The following is an 8,981-nucleotide window of genomic DNA, read 5'->3' as shown; positions in this document are numbered from 1 at the left end:
TTGACAGACAGAGATCAGAAGCAGGCAGAGAGGCAGGCAGAGAGAGAGGAGGAAGCAGGCTCCCTGCTGAGCAGAGAGCCCGATGTGGGGCTCGATCCCAGGACCCTGAGATCATGACCTGAGCCAAAGGCAGAGGCTTAAACCACTGAGCCACTCCGGCACCCCCCAAATGCTTTTTTAAAAATAGTTTTACTGGGACGCCTGGGTGGCTCAGTTGGTTAAGCAGCTGCCTTCGGCTCAGGTCATGATCCCAGCGTCCTTTAAATTTATTATTTAAATTTTATATAATTCACCCACTTGAAATATACAAGTCAGTGGTTTTTAGCATGTTACATTAATTTTTTAAAAGATTTCATTTATTTATTTATTTGTCAGAACAAGAGAGAGAGAGAGTACAAGCAGGCAGAGGCAAAGAAAGAAGCAGGCTCCCCGAGCAAGGAGCCCGATGTGGGACTCGATCCCAGAACCCTGGGATCATGACCTGTGCCAAAGGCAACCACTTAACCTACTGAGCCACCCAGATGTTCCTAGGTTGCTTTAAAAAAAAATCACTCATTTGCCATTTCATCACATGTCCGCTTAAGACTTCTCTTTAAGCCATTATCTGGTTGTCTTATGTTGCTATTGAAGCTTTTTTACATGGTCATGGGCCATGCCTATCATCACTGTGCTCGGATGCCTGCAGAGGTGAGGTGCATACAGTAGGCAGTCAAATATATATTGAATGAATGAAGCTTTCTGAGGGCCAAAACTGACTGCTTCTCACACAGTAAATAACGTACATTTAAATTTTTAAGCAGAGTGGTGAGAGGATGAAATCAGAATTTGTATAAGATTGAGTTAATTACATTATATTACATGAATTGAGGGTAAGAAGATGGGAGAGAGAGATATCAGGGAGTAAGAAGCTTTATTAAGGTCCCGATGTAAGGTTTTAGTTGGGAATGCAAGAATAAGGAGAGGTTTGAAGGACATTCTTTTTATTTTTTTGAAGATTTTATTTATTTATTTGTTGGAGAGAGAGATCACAAGTTAAGCAGAGAGGCAGCCAGAGAGAGGGGGGAGCAGGCTCCCTGCCGAGCAGAGAGCCCAAAGCAGGGCCCGATCTCAGGACCCTGAGAATATGACCTGAGTCAAAGGCAGAGACTTAACCCACTGAGCCACCCAGGCGCCCCTTGAAGAGCATTCTAAAAGAGGATTCTACTGCACTGGATTTAAACAGCTAAAGGTTACGTTGAGGTTTTGAGTCTAGTTGACTTGAAAAATAGCAGTGCCTTTCATGAAAATAGGTTGAGTGACTATCTAACTTATCATCCAAACTTGGGTGGTGAAAGAGCATGCTATGGTTACTTCTTTTGGGACGGGGGACATAAACTGGGATTGTCCTGAGGACTTGGGCTTGGAGTCCTTTGGAAGAGAAGTGGGAGATGAGTTTAATTCCAAGCACACTGAATTTGAGAGGGCAGCTGATGGCCTGGGTGAAATCCAGCAGCAAGTACAAATACACGTGAGAGATCAGAAATAGAAGTGAAGACATCTAGTGGAATCGGCAAGTAGAATCTGATCTCTAAGACAAATCAGCCGTTTTGAATCAGGAAGATGGAAGGAATCAGCAGGGAATCAGTCTACAGTTGGTGAGAATGAAAGGTTGATCAATAAAGCTTGGGAGTCAGAGAGAGGTGCTTGGAGGGGGTTGTTAATAATATTGAAATTGACAGGAAACTTTATTTTATGGCAGTTGAACGCTGACTGGGGCAAGCTCTCTTAATTTTGCATTTGTGTTTGAATGAGTTCGTTGTTCCAGCCTTACTTTTCTTTCTTTTTTTTTTTTAAAGATTTTTTTTTAAGATTTTATTTATTTATTTGACAGAGAGAGATCACAAATAGACAGCGAGGCAGGCAGAGAGAGAGAGAGAGAGGGAAGCAGGCTCCCTGCTGAGCAGAGAGCCCGACGCGGGACTTGATCCCAGGACCCTGAGATCATGACCTGAGCCGAAGGCAGCGGCTCAACCCACTGAGCCACCCAGGCGCCCTTTTTTAAAGATTTTATTTATTTATTTGACAGACAGAGATCACAAGTAGTCAGAGAGGCAGGCAGAGGGAGAAGAGGAAGCATGCTCCCTACAGAGCAGAGAGCCCGATGCGGGGCTCGATCCCAGGACGCTGGGATCATGACCTGAGCCGAAGTCAGAGGCTTTAACCCACTGAGCCACCCAGGCACCCCCAGCCTTACTTTTCTGACCGTTTCTTTTTTTTTTTTTTTTAAGATTTTTTATTTATTTATTTGACAGATCACAAGTAGGCAGAGAGGCAGGCAGAGAGAACCCCCAGCCTTACTTTTCTGACCGTTTCTTTTTTTTTTTTTTAAGATTTTTTATTTATTTATTTGACAGATCACAAGTAGGCAGAGAGGCAGGCAGAGAGAAAGGAAGGGAAGCAGGCTCCCCGCTGAGCAGAGAGCCCGACGTGGGGCTCGATCCCAGGACCCTGGGATCATGACCTGAGCCAAAGGCAGCGGCTTTAACCCACTGAGCCACCCAGGCGCCCCCTTTTCTGACCATTTCATAAATAAGGTGGATACCTTAGAACCCCAGAATATTCCCTTGCCAGGCACTTTTACTGAAAAGGGGGAAAATCATTTGGAAAGAGGGTGCTATGTATTCCCTCCAGATTCTTTGACCTGAAGTTACTTTTCCACTTGAAAGGAAGGCTGTCACTGCCAGGAGACACTTAAGGGATGTTAAGTAATGTTTCCCTTAGAGCAATTTACAAGTGTTGTGTTTTTCCCCTTGTACAAATGACAGATCTAAGAAAAATGTCTAATGCAGCTGGGAAAGATTTTCATTCTTGGACTGCTGAACATTTAGAAATGAAATTAAGTGGAGCAGAACATTAACATTTATAAATTGTCCCTCTAATGTACCTGATTCAACACTCCCCTTCTCCGTGGTATCCACATCTTTCAGCATCTAAACGGCTTACCTCAAAGTTCAGGGTCAGCTGTGTAACTGTTCACATCAACTAGCATCCGGGAGCCTCAGTTTCCTCACCAAAAAAATGGAGATTAAAAGTGAGATGACTAGGGGCACCTGGGAGGCTCAGTGGGTTAAGCCTCTGCCTTTGGCCCAGATCATGATCTCCGTGTTCTGGGATCGACCCCCACATTGGGCTCTCTGCTTAGGGGGGAGCCTGCTTCCCCCTCTCTCTCTGCCTGCCTCTCTGCCTACTTGTCATTGCTCTCTGTCAAATAAATAAATTAAATCTTTTTTTTTTTTAAAGATTTTATTTATCTATTTGACAGAGAGAGATCACAAGCAGACAGAGAGGCAGGCAGAGAGAGAGAGAGAGAGGGAAGCAGGCTCCCTGCCGAGCAGAGAGCCCGACGCGGGACTCGATCCCAGGACCCCGAGATCATGACCTGAGCCGAAGGCAGCGGCCCAACCCACTGAGCCACCCAGGCGCCCCAATAAATTAAATCTTTAAAAAAAAATGAGATGACTTCTAAAGTCCCCTCCAGTTCCAAAATTATCATTTTAGAAGATGATTCCATAAGAAAGAGGAGGCCTGGTCCCCTTGGGTCTCTTGAGTGCCCCAAGTAAGTTTAACATTATATGTGTTCTTTAATAATATTAAAATCAGTGTGATCTGACTCTTTTTTAAAAGATTTAGTTAGTTGGGAGAGAGAGAGAAGAAAAAAAGCATCCACATAAGTGCGGGGGATGAGGAAGGGGGAGAGGGAGAGAGGATCCCAAGCAGATTCCTCGCTGAGAGTGGAGCCTGATGTGGGGCCAGTCCCACAACCCCAAGATCACCAAACCGAAGCCAAGAGTTGGGAGCTCAACTGACTGCACCACCCAGGTACCCCAGTATATTCTGACTTTTATTAGGTTAATGGAACTTGACCATGAATCTATCTTACTTTGGGCTCATTTTAAAAAGGATTGTAGGTGTGCATGGGTGGCTGTTAAGCATCTGCCTTCCACTTGGGTCGTGATCCGGGGGTCCTGGGATGGAGCCCCACATCTGGCTTCTGGCTCGGCCAGGAGCCTGCTTCTCCCTTTCCCTCTGCTGCTGCTCCTCCTACTTGTGCTCTGCTCTCCCTCTGTCAAATAAATAAATAAAATCTTAAAAAAAAAAAAAGGATTGTAAAAAAAAAACTTCTAAAGAGGATTCTCCTTTACTTCTTTCTTTTTCTCTATAAATATTTTGTTTTGTGCACTCTTTCTGTGAGTTTGCCAGCTGCACATGTGTATTTTAGTACTCTTTCTTTAAGAAATTATCAACTTTTCTCCTTCCATTTAGCCAGGGATATGTGCTGACTCATTCCTGTCAATACATAAACAGGTTAGTTCTCCTTTCTTAAAACCCTCTCTTTATTCTACTTTTCCCACCTGCTACCACCTATTTCCTCCTTCCCTTTACAACCAGGTCTTCTCAACCTCAGCTTCGACATTTTAGACTTGATATTTAAATTTCTGCTCCACATTATTGTGGGGGTCTGTCCTGTGCATTTCAGGATGTTTAACAACAATCTTGGCTCTACCCCCAGATGCCAGTTGCACCCCCCCCTCAAAAAAAAGGTCTGCAGACATTAGCAAATTGTACCCTAGAGGCAAAATCCTCCCCACTTGAGAACCACTGCTCTGCAGCAAAAGAAAGCTCTATTTCTACGGTCTTCACCTTTATCTCCTCCCATCCCCTCTTGACCACTCCTCTACTGAAATGCTGTCAAGGTCCTCAGTGACCTTCATGCTGTTAACCTGATGGCCATTTCTCATCATCTTCCTTAACCTCTCACTAGCACTTTCTGAATACGCAATTGATTATTCTCACCTTCTTGGAACCATAGCCTTTATTTGGATTCCAGAACATCACTGTTTACTTTCCTTTCCACCTCATTGGCTGTTCCTTCTCAGTCTCTTTCGCTGGTTTTTCCTCTTCTCTCTCACCACCTAATGCCAGGATGCCCCAGGGTTAACTGTGTGCTGAAGCCAGTTATCTTTTGTTTTGCTTTGTTTTGTTTTGTTTTAAAGATTTTTATTTATTTATTTGACAGACAGAGATCACAAGTAGGCAGAGAGGCAGGCAGAGAGAGAGGAGGAAGCAGGCTCCCTGCTGAGCGAGAGCCCGATGCGGGGCTTGATCCCAGGACCCTGGGATCACGACCCGAGCTGAAGGCAGAGGCTTTACCCCACTGAGCCACCCAGGCACCCCTGTTTTGTTTTGTTTTTTAAAGATTTATTTATTTATTTATTTATTTGTCATAGAGAGAGAACATGCAGGCAGAGTGGCAGGCAGAGGCAGAGAGAGAGGCAGGCTCTCCGCTGGACAAGGAGCACAATGCGGGACTTGAGCCCAGGACCCCGGGATCATGACCTGAGCTGAAGGCAGCGGCCCAACCGACTGAGCCACCCAGGCATCCCTCTTTTGTTTTGTTTTTAAAGATTTTATTTATTTGACAGAAAGAAACCACAAGCAGGGGGAGTGACAGGCACAGGGAGAGGGAAAAGCAGACTCCCCACTCAGCAGGGAGCCTGATGCGGGACTTGATCCCAGGACCCCAGGAGCATGACCTGTCTTATTTATTTATTTGAGAGAGAGAGTGAGAGAGAGAGAGCGAGCACGAGCAGAGTGAGGTGCAAAGGGAGAAGCAGACTCCCTGCTGAGCAAGGAGCCCAGTGAGAGGCTCCAACCCGGGACCTGGAGATCATGACCTGAACTGAAGGCAGACGCTTAACGACTGAGCCACCCAAGCGTACTTAGCTGTGTTGTGTTTTTTTTTTAATTTTTATTTATTTATTTGACAGAGAGAGATCACAAGTAGGCCGAGAGGCAGGCAGAGAGAGAGGAAGGCGGAGAGCGAGGAAGGGAAGCAGGCTCCCTGCTGAGCAGAGAGCCCAATGCGGGGCTCGATCCCAGGACCCCGGGACCACGACCTGAGTCGAAGGCAGAGGCTTAACCCACTGAGCCACCCAGGTGCCCCCCTAGCTGTGGTTTTAATTTAAAAATATTTCAAATGTATTAAACAGTATAACAGCAGGCATTTGTATAGGTTTTACTGTGTGCTAGCCATTACTCTAAGTGTGTTAGATACCATGATGTATCTAGCATGTCTGACACCAAGAACAGGTCCATTTTTACATCCTCTCCATTTCTTTCTTCTTTTGGGGGGTAAACTATATTTATTTTTTTTAGAGATTTTTGAAAAAAGATTTTATTTATTTATTTGACAGACAGAGATCACAAGTAGGCAGAGAGACAGGCAGAGAGGGTTGGGGGGAAGCAGGCTTCCCGCTGAGCAGAGAGCCTGATGTGGGGCTCAATCCCAGGACCCTAAGATCATGACCTGAGCAGAAGGCAGAGACTTTAACCCACTGAGCCACCCACGCACCCCTAAACTTCATTTTTTAGAGCAATTTTTTTTTTTAAGATTTTATTTATTTGTCAGAGAGAGAGAGAGAGAGAGAGAGAGAGCACAGGCAAACAGAGTGGCAGGCAGAGGCAGAGGGAGAAGCAGGCTCCCCACAAAACAAGGGGCCTGATGTGGGACTCGATCCCAGGACGCTGGGATCATGACCTGAGCTGAAGGCAGCGGCTTAACCAACTGAGCCACCCAGGCGTCCCTTTTAGAGCAATTTTAGTTTCCAAGCAAAACTGAGTGGGATATACAGAGAGTTCTCATTTACCCTCTATCCCACACATGCACAGCCTCCACACTGTCAACATCGCACACCACCGTGGTACGTTGTTACAACTGACATAACTACATTGACACATCGCTATCACCCAAAGTCCATAGCTTATTGTTAGGTTTCCCTGACTGTTGTACATTCTGAGTTTTGATAAATGTGTAATGACATATGGGCCACTACAGTATCATACAGAAGTTTCACTGCCTTAAAAAATCCCCTCTGCTCCACCTATCCCTCCCGCCCTCCCAAATCCTGGCAACCAATGATCTTTTCATTGTCCTCAGTTTCATCTTTTCCAGAATGTCATGTAGTTGGAATCACAGTATGGAGCCTTTTCAGATAGGCTTCTTCCACCTAATAGTATGAATTTATATTTCCTCTGTCTTTTCACAGCTGTGCTGCAGCAATTGACAAATCTGTTTATACTGCTTATGGAACACAAATATGCAAAGATGATCAGGGTTTTTTTTTAAGAATTTATTTATTTATTTGACAGAGATCACAAGTAGGCAGAGAGGCAGGCACAGAGAGAGAGAGGAGGAAGCAGGTTCCCCGCCCAGCAGAGAGCCTGATGTGGAACTCGATCCCAGGACCCTGAGACCATGACCTGAGTTGAAGGCAGAGGCTTAACCCACTGAGCCACCCAGGCACCCAAGATGATCAGTTTTGAGTCATTGACAAACTTGTAGAAACTGTATCATTCATTTCTTTACCAATCCAATATGTAGGATAAAAGTTCTTAAAATACATTTTTTCTAATTTAAAAAGTGTTCATCTCTTACCCTTTGTACTGTAATACTGGTTTTATTTTTTTTATTTTTTATTTTTTGGTTTTATTTTTAATTAAAAAATTTACTGGCATCTTTATTTTTTTTTTCAATGGACCACAAACTAGCATCATATTTAGATGAAGTTTAAAAGTTTAATAAGATAATATTTTCTGTTTCTTTTCTGGCTCTTACTAGTTATTTCATTTCAGGATTATTACTGAAAGTACTTTGTCTTAACAGAGAGGTGATGGTCAAGAGAATGAAAAGACAAATCACAGACTGGGAGCAAATATTTATAAAACATATATCTGATAAAGAACTACTATCGGGGGCGCCTGGGTGGCTCAGTGGGTTAAGCCTCTGCTCTGCCTTCGGCTCAGGTCATGATCTCGGGGTCCTGGGATCAAGCCCCACATCGGGCTCTCTGCTCCGCAGGGGGCCTGCTTCCTCCTCTCTCTGCCTACTTGTGATCTCTCTCTGTCAAATAAATAAGTAAAATCTTAAAAAAAAAAAAAAAGAACTACTATCGAAGATATGCAAAGAACCCTTAAAACTCAACAATAAGAGGGGCGCGTGGGTGACTCAGTGGGTTAAAGCCTCTGCCTTCTGGTCAGGGTCCTGGGATCCAGCACCCTATCAGGCTCTTTGCTCAACAGGGAGCCTGCTTCCCCCTCTCTCCCTGCCTGCTTCTGCCTACTTGTGATCTGTCAAATAAATAAAATCTTAAAAAAAAAAAAAAAACCGACTCAACGGTAAGAAAACGAACAACCCAGGGACACCTGGCTGACTTAGAAGAGCATGCAACTTTTGATCTTGGGGTTGTGAGTTTGAGCCCCACGTGGGATATAAAGATTACCTAAATAAAACTTTTTTTAAATAGAAAAAAAAAAAAATGAACAACCCAAATTTAAAAAATGGCCTAAAGACCTGAGTAAATATCTCACCAAATATAATCTATAGATAGCAAATAGGAAGCTCAACCTCATACGTCATTAAGGAATTGCAAATTAAAACAGTAAGTTACTACTACACAGATATTAGGATGCCTAAAACGCAACCTAGCCTTTATTCACTCTGAGCTCGTGAGTCATTTTAAAGGGTAAAAATATGCCCTTTTGCACTCAAGGATTCTATGCATAGGGTGAAGCCTGATTCTAGCAGAACACAGAACACCTGAGAGAAGGGGGCGTGGTGCCTTCAGCCTAGTGCGCAAGCCCGACTGTAAAAGCAGTTAGGACTGCCCCTAGCGCCTGATTAAAAATATTTAACTCCAGCAGTTGGAAATACCTCCAACTATATTGAATTATTTATGGTAAGTGACCATACGTTTTTATTAATTTTTGAGACAGAAATTTCTCTCCGAGTCATCTTATTTCAATTGAGCATGTATTCATACTGAAGTGCCTTTTGGCCCACCCCACTGAAAGCCCTCAATAAAGTTTGCAGCTTAGAGAGACATCACATTAGCTAAAACAAAACAAAATAAAACAAAACCTCACAACAAAATCATTCCACTTCA

The sequence above is a fragment of the Lutra lutra genome, chromosome 12, assembly GCF_902655055.1.
Source record: "Lutra lutra chromosome 12, mLutLut1.2, whole genome shotgun sequence".
NCBI classification, from domain to species: Eukaryota; Metazoa; Chordata; class Mammalia; order Carnivora; family Mustelidae; genus Lutra; species Lutra lutra.
The sequence above is the reverse complement of the archived record's forward strand: the minus strand, read 5'-3'. Positions refer to the sequence as shown.